At 36.9% G+C, this 17,472-nt stretch overlaps 1 long non-coding RNA gene across 2 annotated transcripts in view; it reads left to right on the plus strand.

The window, feature by feature from the left end:
- LOC127549057 (uncharacterized) overlaps positions 1 to 17,472 on the plus strand; it is a 92,917-nt gene that overhangs the window by 48,412 nt on the left and 27,033 nt on the right. For both annotated transcript variants that reach the window (XR_007950512.1, XR_007950513.1), the window contains exon 2: positions 11,169 to 11,269. This is a non-coding gene — a long non-coding RNA (uncharacterized LOC127549057). The remainder of the gene's footprint in view (positions 1 to 11,168; positions 11,270 to 17,472) is intronic.

Here is a 17,472-nt window from a genome sequence, read left to right on the forward strand (position 1 = left end):
AGCCTACCAGAATCATGACTGTGTGAGTGGGAAAAAGATAAAGAATATGAGTGATGTCAGAAATATCAATGGGATATGTGGAATAAGTGTAAGGGAAGAGTCAAGAATGACACAAGTTATTAACCAGCATGAGTAACCAAATTAAATGTTTTGTGCTTTGTGCCTCAGTTTCCTATTCTGTAAAATGGGGATAATAAAAGCAATTTGGGTTAATTTGAGAATCAAATGAGATCATGTGTGAAAATTACTTTGCACATCTTAAAATTCTATGGAAATGAGTTATTTTGATGATGATGATAATGCCATTTCTTCCACTTTTGTTTCCAAAGTTGACTTTGGGAGTTATCGGTTGTAAATTTTACCCACTATACATGGTCTCCCTCTTGCCCTTTGAATGACCCATATGGCACCACATCTTTCACCCAAAATAATCTTGCTGAAGCACAAGTCTATTTCTTACCCTACTGACAAATTTTCTAGGGTTCCCTATTTTCTCTAAGCTCCCCTTTTTTGTATATGTACGATGGCAAGAATAACTACTTCTGTAGATGCTGATGCTGATTCCCTCAAGGATAACAACAACTGACATTATTATATAGTGCTTAGAATTTTCAAATGAATAAATAAATAATCATTTATAAGAGAAGGAAGAAATTAAACATTTATATACCATCCACTATGTGCCAGATCCCCTGGAAAAGCATTTTTTTTACAAATGTAATTTCATTTGATCCTTTGAGCAACCTTATAACTTAGGCGGCATTATTATTCCCATTTTGCAGACAAGGAAACTGAGGTAAACAAAAGTTAAATTACTTACCCATGGTCACAGAGCTAGCATCTGAAGCTGAATTTGAACTCAGGACTTCCTGAATCCAACCTAGCACTACATGTATGATGGGGCCACCTAGTTGTCTCTATTGTATCAAATAAGCATTTATTATATGCCAAGCACTGTGCTAACTCTGGAGATAAAATAGAAAAATTGAAGTAGTGTCTGCTCTCAAGGAATTCACATTCTATTCAGAAGCAACCAACTTCCCACCTTCAAGTATTTGCTCAGACTGTCTCTCATGTCTAGAATTCATTCCCTCCTCACCTTTGCCTTTCAAAATTCTTACCTCATTTACCTCAGTTCAAGCAGGACTTCTTTCATAAAAAACTTCCCTAATCCTCCAGCTGAAAATGTACTCTACCTTCATCCTCAAATTCCCTGGAACATTTTGTCTGACTCTTTCTTTGCTCTCAACATACTCCATATATTTTATAGTTAATGCATACCATATTCCCCTCCCATTCCCAATAGGATCTAAGTTCCTTTGAGGGCTGGAACCGTCTTATCATACAAGCAAAACAAACAAACCTTGAAATCCCAGTGTCTAGCATAGTTTTTTGAGTACAGCAAGCACTATGTGTGATGCATTGAATTAAATGAAATAAAGTCATTTAAAGAAACCTAGCAAATTTTACCTGTAGAGAGCAGACTTAGAGAAGCTAAAATAGTTATATTTGCAATGCTGCCATGTAGAGGAAGGATTATATTTCTTCCACTTTATCCCAGAGGGCAAAACTAGGAACAATAGGAGGGAACAATGGGAGGGAGGTAAAGAAGCAGACTTAGATATGATGTTAGGAAAAACTCTCTAATGGTTAGAGTTATCTGATGCTGTGCCAGTTGCCTTGGGAGTAAGCAGGTTCCCCTCAAAATAGATTTTTCAAGTGGAGGATGGATGACCACTTCTCAGAGATGTAGAGAGGCTTTTTGCACAAATACGAGTTGACCTAGATTCTCTGTTATTTTCAGGTTCTTAAATAGGAGTTAAGTCTGCAAGGAGCATTCAGAATAAAAGTGATATGGTTGTCATCATTATAATGACAATAACAATAACGAGCATTTATATAAAGCCTCATAGCTTACAGTGCTCTTTACAACTATTATCTCATTTTGTCCTCATAATAGCCTGAGCTGATAAATACCACTGTGGTCTCCGTTTTACAAATAAGGAAACCAAGGCAGACAGAAGTCAAGTGCCCAGGATCAGACAGTTATTAAGTATCTGAGGCAGGTTTTTGAGTTCAAGCTTTCTTGACTCTAGATCCAGCATTCTATTCCACACATTGACCAAAGAAGGCATACACAATATTTCAGTGAGGTTTTTTTTGTGATTGTTTATATGAAATATTTTATACATTTTTTTCCTGGCTTTTAAGACAGGCTTTTTCTGCAGGGTATCAGAGAGCAGATTATAGAACTAAATTCTCTTTTTAAGAGAAGAAAAAATGTATTTTCCTTGGACTTAATCCAAGGTCCTTAACCTAGAATCCATGGACCTGCAAGGTGTATGCAAATAGATTTGAGAGGAATCTGTTAATTTGGTTGGGAAAAATTACATCTTTAGTTTCACTGATCTTTGGTTTCCTTTGGAATCATATGTATTTTATTGATGCATTGGAAACCTTAAGCTGAGAAGATGCCCATAGGCTTCACCAGACTGTCAAAGGATCCAAGACATAAACAAGGGTAAGCATCCCAGAACTAGATGATGTTGGAGATTCTCCCATTTTCTATGATCTATTCATTTTCAGCAAAATGTCACAAAAAAGTCCCATTTCTGGGAGATATAATGTATTCTGAGCTCCCAGATTTCAAGTGCAGGGCATTTATAAGAAATTTTCAGTTGGATCTGTTTCTAGTTCAGAAAATGCGCCTTTGCAAGACTTCATTTAGTCTCCGCATTGCCACACCACACATACTGTCTTTACATACGCCTGTGTTAGAGGAACAGTTGCATCTGTGAATTCCTCAGTGCATAAGGAACCCCCAGGGAAGAAATCCATTCCATTATCATAGATCAGCAATTCTTCATTAACTTAGTAGTAGAGGGTTGCCTGAGACTCTGACAGATTAAGTGATTTGCCCGTTATCATATCCGAGACAAGATTTGAATTCAGGTGTTCCCGACTCTAAAAGGCTGATATTTTTGTAGAATTGCATCTAGATTTTCAGTGTTCTTCTCTTTGAATAACTGTCTTCTGAACCCTGTTTCCCAGTGATTGTTGAGCTTGTAAAAATGTGAATCTGTCAGTTGGATACTGTGATTATTACTTAGAGATTTTTGGGTGATGACAGGCTATGCAGCTTCTGGAATGTAAAGATAGGGACAGGTGGGCTTCAGTGTTTTAAGGCATTGTCTGAGTAGGTGTGTAAGATCTCAAAACAGAAATAACCCAGACCTCCCAGAGCTAAAATTGGATGAATTGACCAAATGGTAAAGAAGAGCCAATGAAAGTAGAAATAATTAGGGAGGTAGGGAATGGTGTTTTGTGGGGGTTTGGGGTAAGAGTTTAGTTATTGAATTCAGGGGAGGATTGCTATAGAGACAATAAGTTAATAATCAGTTTCTATATCTGGATAGAATCATGAGATGTGGGCTTACTCTCACCAATGGAAAACTTAAGGTTTCATTCAGAAATGAAAGGTAGAGTCAGTTACCATGATGGGAGGGAGAAAGGATAGAAGCATAAATGGTATCTCAGAAGAGAGACATTCCCTGATGATGAGTCTATAGAAAGTAAGAAAACATTCCTCCAGATGTTATATGAGATAACATGGCTGACTATCACAACCTGCTTGTTTTGTCAAATGGGCTTGAGAAGGGCTGGGAGGGAGTTACCTAGTCTAGTGGATAATTCTCATCTTCTTCCTTTCAGCATTTTTACTATAATCATCAAGAATTATAATTTATTATGGAAAAAATATTTTCACTTGGCCTTTCAAAAAAAGCAAATGTACACCTTTGATAATTTTATTCTTTACTGAGATATAAATGTGTGTGTGTGTGTGTGTGTGTGTGTGTGTGTGTGTGTGTGTCTGTGTGTGTAAAATCCATACTATTGACTTCTGGTCAGATACAGTTGTGGTTTTCCAGACAGTTCCAGGTGTAACTTCTCAGCCAGACACAAGCTGACTTCCCGGCCAGTCTCAGCTGTGGCTTCATCTCAACCTATGGAAGCTGGACCTTTCCAAGGGTCTTTTTTTTTTAAACCAATGTTGCTTGTTTTCAAGAAGAATTCCAAGGCCCTTCATGTAAGTTATTTCTTGAATCTCAATGAGTCCTTGTGGACTAAGTTATATAACATATAATTCCACAAAGAATGGAAGCAAGTATTGTCTTTTCATCCCATCCCTTAAACCTGGACTATCTTGTCCACCTAGCTATTATTCTTCATTAGCTCTTCTTGTGTTAGCTGATTTCCTTCTTTTCCCCCTTCATAAAGGCTTTGTAAACAATAATTATAATAGCCAGTATTCATGTAGTGTTTAATAATTTTCAAAGCTCTCTCTATATTATTTGATTCTCATGATAATCCTTTAGGATAGGGGTTATTTTTGTCCCCATTTTACAGATGCATTGTCATGGAGCACAGTGACTTGGAATCAGGAAGACCTGAGTTCAAATCTTGCTTTGAACAGTTACTTAGCTATGTGACTCAGGGCCAGTCACTTGACTTCTAAGCCTCAGTTTTCTCATCTGAAATTATCTGGACTAAACTTTGCCTTTCAGTAAAGTACAAATATTTACTCTTTATTCTCCCTCAAATATTTGTACACAGCATGTAGTAACACATCAGTCACACCTCTGTCATTTTATTCTCATGATATGGTGTCTTCTTCTAGATTGTTTCTAAGGGTTTGTTGAATTGAATCCTTTGATCCTCATCTGGGAGGCAAATGCTATTATTGGTTCCATTTTATGCTTGAAGAAACTGAGGCAGACAGAGGGTATAAGATTTACCCAGGCTCATTCAGCTAATGTCTGAGGCTGCATTTGAACTTGGGTCTTCTCTATTCTAAGTCCATTTCTCTATTCACTGCCCTAACTAGCTGCCTCACTTTATACTTCTATGAAATAGCTATCAATTCATTTCGACGGGTACTTCAGAAATGCTACCTAATATTGACAATTATGCAATGTCTATACTGAAGGGGGCTTCAGAACCCCGGTATCTGAACAGGATTCCCCTTTATGACATTCCTGACAAATGGTTACCTAGCTCTCAAATTTTGTGATTCTATGACACTAGCTCTCCTATTCACTGAGGGCAATTAAGGTCTCTATTGCCTTCTCTCACATATTGGGTTTCAACTAACAATGAGTCATATCTAGATAATTCTTCTTGGTCCAAAAAACAGAAACAAGACAGGTTTTTTAGTAGTTTTACCTTTTTACCAACACTTTATTGGATAAATAGTCTTATCCCTGCCTTGATTTTTTTCTTGCCCCAATATGAATTTTTAAAGTTCTTTTTTACTCTTTTTCTTTTTTAGCATTCATTGACAGCCAAAGCTTATTCTTCCCTTTCCTGTTCTTAACACTATTCTTTTATTTTTTTCAGTGCTAGAGAATCATAGTATTATGCTATATTTGACCTGCCTTGTAGTTTATTTTATTAAAAGTCTGACACTATTTTTAAAAGACTTTTCTATTCTTTTTATGCATCCTCCTCACCTGGCCTTGGTTCTGTTTTAGAAAGGGATTTTTAAAAATTTCATGCCTGATGAGTTCCTTATGAATCCACACCAGTAACTTTAGACATCCCTTTTCTTCCTCATTGGAATCTTTATATTTTGTGTGGCAGTAAACAGAGTGAGCAGAGAGCTCCCTTTAGAGTTGGAAGTCCTGAGCACCAGTCCCACTTCTTAGAAGTGACTTAATCTCTCAATACCTACAACTTTTCTCTAAAATGCTAACTTCAGTTGAAGGTGCTAATCTACATTGTTAAAGAAAAATTATGACTAAGACTCCCTTTAATGATGAAATCACAAATAAGGTACAAAACAAAAACAGTTTGTGTTGTAAGAATTCCATTCTTGAGATCTTCCTATCCCTCTTGAGCTGATTTTCTCTACAGAATTTTTGATTATGGCATCCTATCTATAGGATGAACTTGGTGAGGAAATCATAAGCATTTATTAAGTACCCATGGTATGTGTCAGGCACTATGCTAAGCACTGTGAGTACAAGGACAAAGAGAAAACAATTCTCAATTCAAGGAATTAATAATTTATAGGATCTGTGATTCTCAGGCACCCTCTTATTAGTTCACTCTTCAGATATACGTGTCTTTTCTGAAGTCCCTTTAGGAACATTGTTGCTGAAATTTATAAATTTCCTTTTCTGTCATATTAGTCAATCTACTGGGTGTGAAGTGGTATCTCAGAGTTGTCTTAATTTGCATTCTCTAATTAATTGTAATTTAGAGCACTTTTTTCATGTTCCCCACTCCCCTAAGGAATTCAATTTTCTTCCTAGAATTTCACAATTTTCATAATGCTTTCTTTCTGGCCATATCATTTGTTTTTAGTATGAATAAATAAGTGGGTATTAGCCATCAGGTTTGAAAAAAAATCTAAGGAATTTCTGTCATGTCTCAGATACATGTCCTAGAAAGACAACTGACTTTTACATTTGCTGAGATTGACAAATAGCTATCTCAGTCACCCTCAGCTACAACTATTTATTCTTCCTCTGGCCATTACCAAATTTGCTATCCTAAGGAAACTATGGATCCATAAAATTCACCCCTTGGAGTATGAGTCTGCTTCTTTCCTAAAGGATCTAAGCCTCAAACTTCTTTTATATTCAGTCTTTCTTCCTTTTACGCACTACAAACCTCCTTACATAAATTAGGCTTCTACTCTATTTCAAGATTATTTTTAGCATCAAAGGATCTGGGTTCCAAACTAGCCTCGACCATCATATTACCTCAAGAATCATTTAACTTTTTTGGACCTCAGTTTTTTCAGCTATAATATGAGAGATTTGGACTGGATACTTTCTAAAGTCTCTTCTAGTTCTAGAGCTGTGATTCCCTATGATTTAATCCTCTGATTTGTTTTCTCTTTGAAGCATTTGATCCAGTCTTTCTTTTTCATGTTTTATTTTTTCCCAGTTACATGTAAAAGCAATTTTAACATCCATTTTTTAGATTTAAGTTCCAAATTATCTTTCTCCCTTATAATTGAGAGGGTAAACAATTTAATATAGATTATAGATGTGTAGTCATGTAAAACATTGTTTCATATTAGTTATGTAGAGAAAAAAACTACAGACTATAAACAACAAGCCAAGGAAAACAAAGAAAGCGAAAAGTAACATTCTTCAATCCACATTCAGACTCCACCAGTTCTTTGTTTTCTTGGACATGGGTAGCATTTTCATCATTAATCTTTCAGGATTGTCTTGTATTATTGTCTTGCTGAAAATAGTTTCATTCACAGTTAATCTTTGCACAGTATTGCTGATACAGACATCTTTGAGATAATATTAGTATTGCTGGATTAAAAGGTATGCACAGTTTTCTAGCTCTTTGAGCATAGTTCCAAATTGTTCTCCATTATGGTTAGGTCAGTTCTCAACTCCACCAACGATGCATTAGGATCCTGATTTTCCAACATCTTCTGCAAGATTTGTAAATTTCCTGTTCTGTCATATTAATCAATCTGATAGGTGTAAAATGGTACCTCAGAGTTCTGGGGTTTTTTTGCTGTTGTTGTTCACATTTTTTTTAGATTTTTATTTTCAAAACATATGCATCAATATCTTATAGCAAGCTTTTCATACTTGTAAAACCTTGTGTTCCAAATTTTTTCCCTCATGCTTTCCCCCACGTAGGTAGCTTTGATTACGTCATCTGAAAAGTGCCTGTTCATAGTCCTTTGATGATTTATCAATTGGGGAATGACTTAGATTCTTATAAATTTGACTTAGTTCTCTATATATTTGAAAAGGAGGCTTTATCAAAGAAACTTGCTCTAATATTCCTCTCACCCCAACTTTTTACTTTCCTTCTAAACTTCGCTACATTGGTTTTCTTTGTACAAACACTTTTTAATATAATTTAATCAAAATTATTCATTTTATATCTTGTGATGATCACTATCCCTTGTTTGGTCATAAACTCTTCCCTTATCCATAAATATGACAGATAAACTGTTCTATGTTCCCCTAATTTGCTTTTGGTTTTACCTTTTTTGTCTAAATTAGGTATACATTTTGACCTTATCCTGGTGTATAATCTGAGGTATTGGCCTAGTTCATGTCAAACTTTTCCAGTTTTCCCAGCAGTTTTTGTCAAATAATGAATTCTTTCCCAAAAATTTGCTGTTCCAATCTTTCAAGGAGTTTTTAATTTTTCTGTATAATTCAACTTCCTCTTCTATAAAGAGGAGATAATTAGATCTAAGACATATATATATGTAACAGGGTATTGTGAAGTCAAAAAAGAATTAATCTCCTTGCAAACTTTGAAACATTATGTGACTCAGTAGATAAAATACTGGACCTGGAGTCACAACTTAGAGTCAGAATTCAAATCTGGCCTCAGATGCTTAGCAGTTGGGTGACTCTGGGCATGGCACTTTATCTCTTTCTGTTTCAATTTCCTCATCTATAAGGGGGAGATAATAATAACACCCATGTTCTAGGGTTATTGTGAGATATTTGTAAAAAGCTTAGCACAGTGACTGACACATGGCACATACTTAACAAATGCTTGTTTCCTTCCTATATAAATATTAGTGAGGATGGTATAATTATAGAAGTGTGCTTTCAGCCATTCATACACCTAGAGTAGAGATAATAACCTATACTTTTTGCATATGTAGCTGTTATGTTACTAATCAAAATGTAATCTTAATCCATCTTCTAGATCACTGTTAAATTCTACTTGTTCTCCATTCTCATTGGAAGCAAGATCCTTCTTTTTGGTGATGGTCAATTCTCACGGAAAACAGCCATGAAAAATGCTCATTTACTCTGCTGGGGGCTATGTAAGATAAATTCAAGTAGAATAACTCTTACTGCCTCTTTCCTCTTGAGCTTCGGGGCTTGAGAGCCACAGACAAAGTCACTTGTCTTTCTTGACTTAACATACGAAGCCTGAAAGCTTGCCTCCATATTGTATAGTGCACAGCAGAAGTGAGGATGAAGAGTAAGAACACAAGAAGAATCAGCATATATGTACTTTGTTATTGTTTTTCAGTTATTTTTAGTTATGTCTGACTCTTCATGATCCCATGTGGGATTTTCTTGGCAAAGATACTGAAGTGGTTTATGATTTCTTTTCTCCTGCTCATTTTACAGATGAGGAAACTAACACCTACAGGTTAAGTGATTTGCTTGGGGTCACAGCTATTATCTGAGTCCAGATTTGAATTCAGGTCTTCCTGAGCAGAGTCTGGCACTTTATCTATTGTTGCCACTTAACTGCCTGGATGTGCTTTATATATGTGTGTTAGTCATCTATAATAGAGCCAAGATTTAACTTCCATTGCTTCTCTTGACATTTAAATTTAATGATCTTGCAACATTTCTCTTTAATCTTGTGGCCAACTAAGTCTGACATTTCATCATTTTTGTACTCCTTTAATTAAGAATGAGGTATCTTTAATGCAATTAAATACATTTCCATGCATCCCAAATGATGATGCTTCTGTGAGCCCCATTGTGAGTTCTTTGGAGACTGGGGCGTGGATTTAGTGAGCTAGTGAGCAGATCAAGTTAATTGTGATAGAACTAAAAATCAGTGAAGACATAACAGGCGGAATGACAGTCCACCTGACTAGGTAACTTGGTTAACTTTCCCAGGTACCAAACCCATTTTGTAGTGGTGAGGAAGGCTAGTGAGGAGGAAAGCAGCAGGAATATTCATTTCCTGTTTTTATTGTTGGTTCCTTAATGACCTCCTTTTCAAAGCAGCTGAAGCAATCCAGTTGTCATGGAAACATGGATTGACGTGCAGGGAATAGGTACACAATGTGTTTCTTTGTCATGTCCAGCCCGATGGGCTTGTCCTCTGCTCAGATGTGTGAATTTATGTGAAGAATTAAATATTAACCAGATGCCTTAACCTAAAGAGAATCAGAAACATAGACTTAAAGGAAAGAGAAGAGGTTCAAAGACAGGTGGTGGAGATATTCAGAAATCTCGAGGCAGGGGGGCAATGAATGGCCTGCCCAACCATTAAAAGGATTATAACAAAACAATTTTATTGATAAATTTGTTCCCAGAAAAGTTACAGGTTAACAAAGTTTCATAGATAGACTTATATTTTTAAAGTGCAATGCTATTTAAAGGAATTGCTCAGATTTTTTTTCCTTTTGAAGTGAAGAATCTATTTGAAATATGAATAATTGCCTCCTGACTTCATTTTTAGACTTAGGTTTTCATAAATTGGGTTGTTTTAAAAATGAATCCAGCTTGGTTTTCATTCAAACCTCCTGGGATCCTTAGAACCATGACCCTCTTTTCTTGTTTTTTGTTTTGTTTTGTTGTTCTTTTTTTTTTATTGTTGTTGATATTCATCATTCTTCCTGGCTTTTCACATAGTCCCTGCTTGACCTAATTTTTTAATCTTAGGATTATAGATTGTTAGTGTGATAAGGACCTTTAGAGGCCATATATATTCCTTCCACTTCATTTTGTAGATGAGAAAACTGATACACAAAGTGGTAAAAATGAGTTGATTAGGAATATAACAGATAAATCTGTTTTCCTGACTTCAAGACCAGTGTGGTTTCCATTCATCTACAATGCCCATTACAAATATTCCCAGTCAAGGAAATTTGAAAGATCTTGCTCTGATGAATTCTACTAGTTAGATACCAGAGCCAAAATTCAGGGGTCTAGTACTTAGAACTTTTGTCCCAAGGAGATATAAACTGTATTTGGAGACTGAAGGAAGATATGGATTCAAATAATGATTCCATTTTAATCTCTATGGGCCTCACTTTAAATATTTATTAAATGTGTAGGTTGGATAAGCATCCCATAAGATCTTACATCAATATAAATCTATGATCCTATGGCTCTAATTGGAAAGGCTTGACTGAAAACAGAATTGAGGCAGTGAGGCCCCAAACCAGCCAGACTTCTTGACCCCTACCTCCATCCCTGTTTTCTGTTGGTAAATTTCTGATGGTAAAGAATCTCTGACCAATGGATGGACTTCCTCGGTTCCTGGAAGCCCAATCCTGCTGCCTGCCCTGCTTCACCTATGCTGAAAAATAGAGAGAGAAATCTAGCTAAATCCCCACTAAATCAGCATGGCTGGCAGTCCTGTGACCTGTTCTCGTGTCCTGACCCTGTATTTTCTTAAACCCTCAGAAAATGAGTTCCGGGGTGAGCTGCTGAGTCAAAGGTGGACCCACGGAGAAAAGATCAGCAGCTGCGAGAGCACAAAAACCATACCCGGCAAACTGAGCAAGGTGAGGAGAGAAGCATGGAGGGGATAGCCATCACAGAGTCTTCTGAGCATGAGAGAGGCTCGCTGGGGCCCCCCTCCACAGAGCAAGATGTCCCCTGACAAGGCTGTCCTTCAGATTCCTATGGAGGAGCCATTATAATCATTTTTGATTCAGCCAGGAAATAGCCCCACTATTATGGACAATGACCAAAGCACAAGGCACACCATTCATGGGTTCAACACCTTTTAAGTTAAAAGAGGACCTTTGAGAACAAAGCAGCTGACAGTACATATTCTTATTGTTTTTCAATCACAAAATACATGAAAAAGGGACTGAAAGAGTCCATTCCTATATGGGTCCTTCCCACAGAAAAAGACTCTATAGCTTCCATTGGTAAAAATAAAAACATCCACAATAGGTATAGAACAAGCCTTTAATAAATCTACATAGCTGAAAACAAATTTCACTCTTAGAAACTTTTTTCCTAATATTTTGCTATTTCTAAGTTTATCTCCTAGATATGGGACAGCATACCAAATAGGTCAGATTGGAAATCAGGAGGCCTTGAGCCCAACTGCTGGCTGGGGTGCCTATATGACTCTCAGCAACTTTGAACCTCAACTATTTTGTAAAACTCAAGGCACTATATAAACATTAGCTAACATCATTATCTTCTTCATCATCACCTTCATCATTATCCCCCTCCCACCATCACCAGAGATAAAGATTTTAGCAAACCATTCATGTCTGCCCAATCAGTGTGACTTCAAATCCTGCTTTTGACCCTTAAACTATATGTATGACTTTGGACAAGCCACTTGATCTCTTTGGGCCATGATTCCTAATCTTTAAAATGAGGGAGTTAAACTAGATGGCCTCTCAGGTTCTTTCTGGTTCTAATTCCATTATCCCATGATCCTCCATAAATCAGCTACAAGAGACCCATATGACATGCTGTGAGCTTTCCTGTAGCCTTCTTCACCCAAGAGACAAAAGAATTTCTTGTCCAATCTGAGACCCTCAGGCCACAAGCTGAATCTAATTTCTCTTGGTCTATTCTCAGTGGGGAAAAATACACAACAGCATCCCTAGACTTGGTCATGTATCATGTATCAAGATTACATCCCCAAGAACTTCCTGGCTTTCCTTGTGGAATTCTGGTTCAGGAGCATTCATAGAATTCATAGTTTCAGGGGGGAAGCTGGGCTTTCCAACATGCAAGTGAGACTTCTACTTCTATCAGCTTGTGTGAGCTGAGATTTCTGAAAAAGGCTTTTCCTAGGACAGTCAGTAAAACATTCTTTAATTCTTTATAGCCACTGTCCATAAGCAGCTTTTCCTCACTTTGGTTTATTGTTGTTCAGTCATTTCAATTATGTCCAGCTCTCTGGGATCCTATTTGGGGTTTGCTTGGAAAAGACATTGGAGATATTTATCATTTCCTTCTCCAACTCATCTTACATATGAAGAAATGAGGCAACCGGGGTTGAGTGACTTGCCCAGGGTCATAAAGTTAGTGTCTGAGGATCAATTTGAAATCAGGAAGATAAGTCTTGCTAATCCCAAGCCCACTGCACTACGTAGTTGCCCCCTCACTTTGGTAGGAAACATGATTTAATCAGCACAAATGTTTCCTTTCCAGATGCAGATAAGTTTCTCCACATATGAAAAGGTAGTTTACTAGTTTGCCGAGGCCTCCTCCATCCTCTCAATCCCTTCTCCCCCAAAACCTTCCTCAGATTATCAATTTATGTTGGATACCTTGATGTCTTCTCTGAACTTGAATAGGCTTCTGTCTGGATGAAATCATACAGTACATATTTGAGCCCTTCTAGACTGTCAGCACCTGCCAAAATATGAACTCCAGTGGTATAACCTTTGATATAAACATAAGGGTAATTTCATCAAAGGAAATGAAGTTAACCTGGAAACACTTGTTCTTGATCAATTTTAGAGATAACTGGGTTGTACAATGGTTAGAGCCCTATGCCTGGAGTCATAAAACCTGAGATCAAATCTCATCACACATTTACTATCTGTGTGATCTTGTGTGAGCAAATCACTTCACCTCTGTCTGACTCAATTTCCTTGACTATAAAATGGGAATACTATGAGAGGATATTTGTAAAACACAGCATAGTGTTTAGCACACAGTAAGCACTTAATAAATACTTGTTTCCTTCCTTCCATACTAGGTTCTGATCACCATTTTCTTAAATGCTTGAAAATTGTAATAGGGTTCTTCTTGCCAAAATGAAGTATTTGTCTTCCTTTCTTTGTAGGATTGACCTCTTTTCCTTGTGTAAAGTGGAGTAGGATGGTAAGAAAGGGGGAAAGAGACATTGCCAAGGAGAGGCAGAAGGCTAATTATTCCCCTGAGGAGGATTTATTCCTGCAAGAGATAGGTCAAAGATATTGCTGAGAGATGAATGTGGTAATGCTTTGAAAATAGTAGATGCTTTATAAATACTCATTGATTAATGGAGCATTACATGAAGCAACCCATTGCTTTAGCTTGGACTTTCACTCTGGGAGAGAACTGTTTGAGAAGAAATGGGAATAGTAGCTAATTGCCACTTAAAAACAGCAAAGTGGCTTTGGTGATGGAGGCGATTGAACATAATGCTTAGGGAGGTATTTTTTTAAATTATTTAAGGGGAAATGGAGTAGGAATAACCAAAAAATAATTAAGGCTTTTTTAACCTCTGAGAATAAAATATTTGAACAGAAATTTAGATCGTTTCCTAAAAACCAAAATTCAATAACTGAATTACAATGTGAGAAGAAAACTCAATTTATACTCTCTGCTCCCATCCATGGGCCGAACTGCATCTATAACTTCCACCCTGGAATTTATAACTCCAGGTTGCAGGATCTAAGCTCTATGCCCTCTAGCTGCCTGTAGGGTTGATCAAGAACAAGTATTGCTACATTAACTTCATTTCCTTTGACAGAGTTACTAGATGAAACCACTGAAATTCCCCTCAACTGCCTCATCTTGGCATAGAAGTGATCCTGGGTGACCAAAGATTATACACTGGAGTTCAAGTTTTGGCAGGTGCTTCCAATCTAGAAAGGTTCAGAGATGTATTAAACACCTTCATCCAGGCAGAAGAAACCTATTCAAGGTCAGAGGATATCAGAGGATTAGCCATGGGCTGCAAAAATTTTTTGGAGGGGGGAATTGCAGGTTTTTTGCTGATTTTATAAATACTTACTGAGAAAAGTGTTCCAAACTCAGAAAAGGAGGCTCTGGTAAGGCAGGGGTTCTGATCTCTTAGAGAAAAGATAATTTGATAGTTCAGATGCTCTAGCTAAGGGAGCTCAAGGGATGGAAGTGGAGCTGAAATGATACTGGGGAACAGACTTCCTGATATGTGGTACTTTACAGAATCTCAGAGTAGTCTAGTTCTTAGCTTCCTTAATTGTGGTTCATGACTCTATGTGGGCTCTCCTAACTAAATATGAAGGTCACAAAATTATGACTTATTATCAGTAAAAATTTGATTTGTACACCTATTTTATATACCTATATACCCAGCATAACATAAAAATTTCTCTAGCAAAAAGGGTTGTGAATGGAAAAAGTGTAAGAAGCCCTGTTCTGGTCTAATCCAAATAATATTCCCCTTCAATAACTCCCATGATAGAGAGTCTTAAGATAACTCATTCCACTTTTATAAAGTAACCCAGATTTACCACCTTGATTCTGTGCTCTTTCTCAAATCCTTCCTCCTTCCCTTACATTGAATAAGTTGCCAAGACTTATTGGTTCTATCTGCATGTTGTCCCTTACAACCGTTTCCTTCTCTCCTCTTACATTGTTGCCACAGGTCCTCATCACCTGTGGTCTGATACAATGCCAACCTGATTGCTGGCCTTCCTCCATTATTTAGGGCTGTGCTGGAGTCATCTTAAATAGTCTCTCAAGAGCCTAATTATTAGATTTTCAATGTGAGCAATTATACTTCAGAAAACAGCAAACACTGCAAATCAGGGTTTGATTTATTGTTTTGTTGATTGTTTAAACTTAACAAAATGATCGTGAAAATGTTAATGATATTAAATTTAAAAGGATGTCATGCTACATGCTCCCCCTCCCTTCCAAGAGCTGGTTGTTAAATATTTGTCAACACATCCATGTTTACAATCCACATTCAATAAAACTGCCAAAATTATTTTCCTAAAGCACAAATCTGACTGTGTCACTCCTCTGCTCAAAAATTTTCAGTGATTCTCTATGGCCTCTAAAATAAACCACAAATTCTTTAGCCTGCCATTTAAACCCCTTCACAACCTGGTTTTTACCTACCTTTCCAATCTTATTTCATATTACCCCAATTTAATCCACATTTCAGCCAAAATGACCTACAAGCTATTCTTAAATTCTACATCCCATCTTCCAACTCTGCTTTTATTCTTTCTGTATGCCATGCCTCCTGTGCCTGGAATGCCTCCTTCTTCACACTCAGCTCTTGAGTAACACCCTTAACTAAATATTGGACTTGGCTTAAATGTAGCCACCTATACAGGGCTTTATCTTATACCTTATTTATGTGTTCTCTTTCTTCTTTCTACATTTGGATTTTTATTCATTCTTCATTTATCATCAGAATGCAAGCTCCTTAATGAAAAGGGCTGTTTTTTATATTGGTGTCTGAGTCCTAACATCTGGCACAGTGCTGTGCACATAGTAGATATTTAGTGTCTGTTCAATTGAATGAATATGTTAGAAAGTTTTCTCTTATATCAAGTTAAAATCTGCTTCTCTTAAATTTCTCCCTTTGGCTTCTAGCTTCCCGGAGACAAGGAGAATGAGTTTTAATCCCTATTCCATATGACATTCTTTCAATTATTTGATGATAGTTATCATGTTCCCTTTAAGTTTACTCCAGAACAAATATTCCTAGTTTCTTCAAATAATCCATATGGAATCCAATTCTAGTCTCCTCATCATATTCACAACATTCTTCCTTATCAGTATTCTCTTAAAACATAGTTCCCAGGACTTAACATAATGCTCTAGAAGGGATCTGACCAAGACAATACAAAGGAATTGTAACATCTTTTACTCTGGACTCTATACTTCTGTCAGTGGAACCCAAGAGCCCATGAGTTTTGGGGAATAAACCAAGTTAACCATGGTTTATTCAACATGATTAACTTATAGTGAGCTTACAATCCATTAAACCCCCCATACACATCTTTTTCACTCAAATTGCTCTCTGGGCATTCACCTAAAATATTACAGTACTATTATCACTGCTAAGTGGAGCAGTAAATAGAGTGCCTGGCCAGAAGTTAGGAACACTCATCTTTATGAGTTCAAATGTGGCCTCAGACACTTAGCCATGTTAGTAACCTAGTAGGCTCTGGGCAGGTCACTTAGCTCTATTTGCCTCAGTTTCTGCTTCTATACAATGAACTAGAAAAGGAAATGGTAAATCACTCCAGTATCTTTTCAAGAAAGCTCCAAAGGGGATCACGGAGAGTTGGATATCATTGAATAACAACAACAGCAATTATTATAGTACACTAGGATAGCTGAATGATGCATTTGTAATATTGATTTTAACAAATGACAATAGAACAGCTTCATTAGGGCATTTATTGTACAGTTGTATTTTTAAATTGGTGTATGCTGTTATCTCACTCTTGGAGATGTTAGGAGGTATCCTCCCAATCCATGAATTAGAGAATGCCACACAAGGATGTCCTTTCTGAAACTCAAGGAACAAGCAAAATATCTCCTACTAGTTTATTCAGTTGCAAACTGGTCTCACAGTGGGTGCAGTGTCAGGAAGATTTAAATCAGCAAGCAAGTAGTGCCCTAAAGGTAGTGAGGAAAGCCAAAATGTGCTAGTAGAATAGCAGACAAGGCAAGAGGATGGAAGCAAAGACTTTCAGTTACATCTGCTTTTTCAGGAGAAAAGATGCTCAGCCCAGGGGCCAAAGCAACTTTGGAGGGATAAGGGAACAAAAAAACCATTGTATTGTATATAGAAAATATTAGTTACTAAAAAAAAATCATTCATAGTAAATATAAATAGCTTCAAGATCTTTAACCCTAATTCTATTATCAAGACCATGGAAAGAAATTATTGGAGACACTGTATTGGAATGTAGAAAAGGGGTCACTGTGAGGTGGAGCTGACAGGATCACAAATTTGGACCTGGGAGTCTTCTTAGGCAAAGATCTCAAACTCATTATCATTGTGGCCAAA

The sequence above is a fragment of the Antechinus flavipes genome, chromosome 2 (assembly GCF_016432865.1).
Source record: "Antechinus flavipes isolate AdamAnt ecotype Samford, QLD, Australia chromosome 2, AdamAnt_v2, whole genome shotgun sequence".
NCBI lineage: Eukaryota > Metazoa > Chordata > Mammalia > Dasyuromorphia > Dasyuridae > Antechinus > Antechinus flavipes.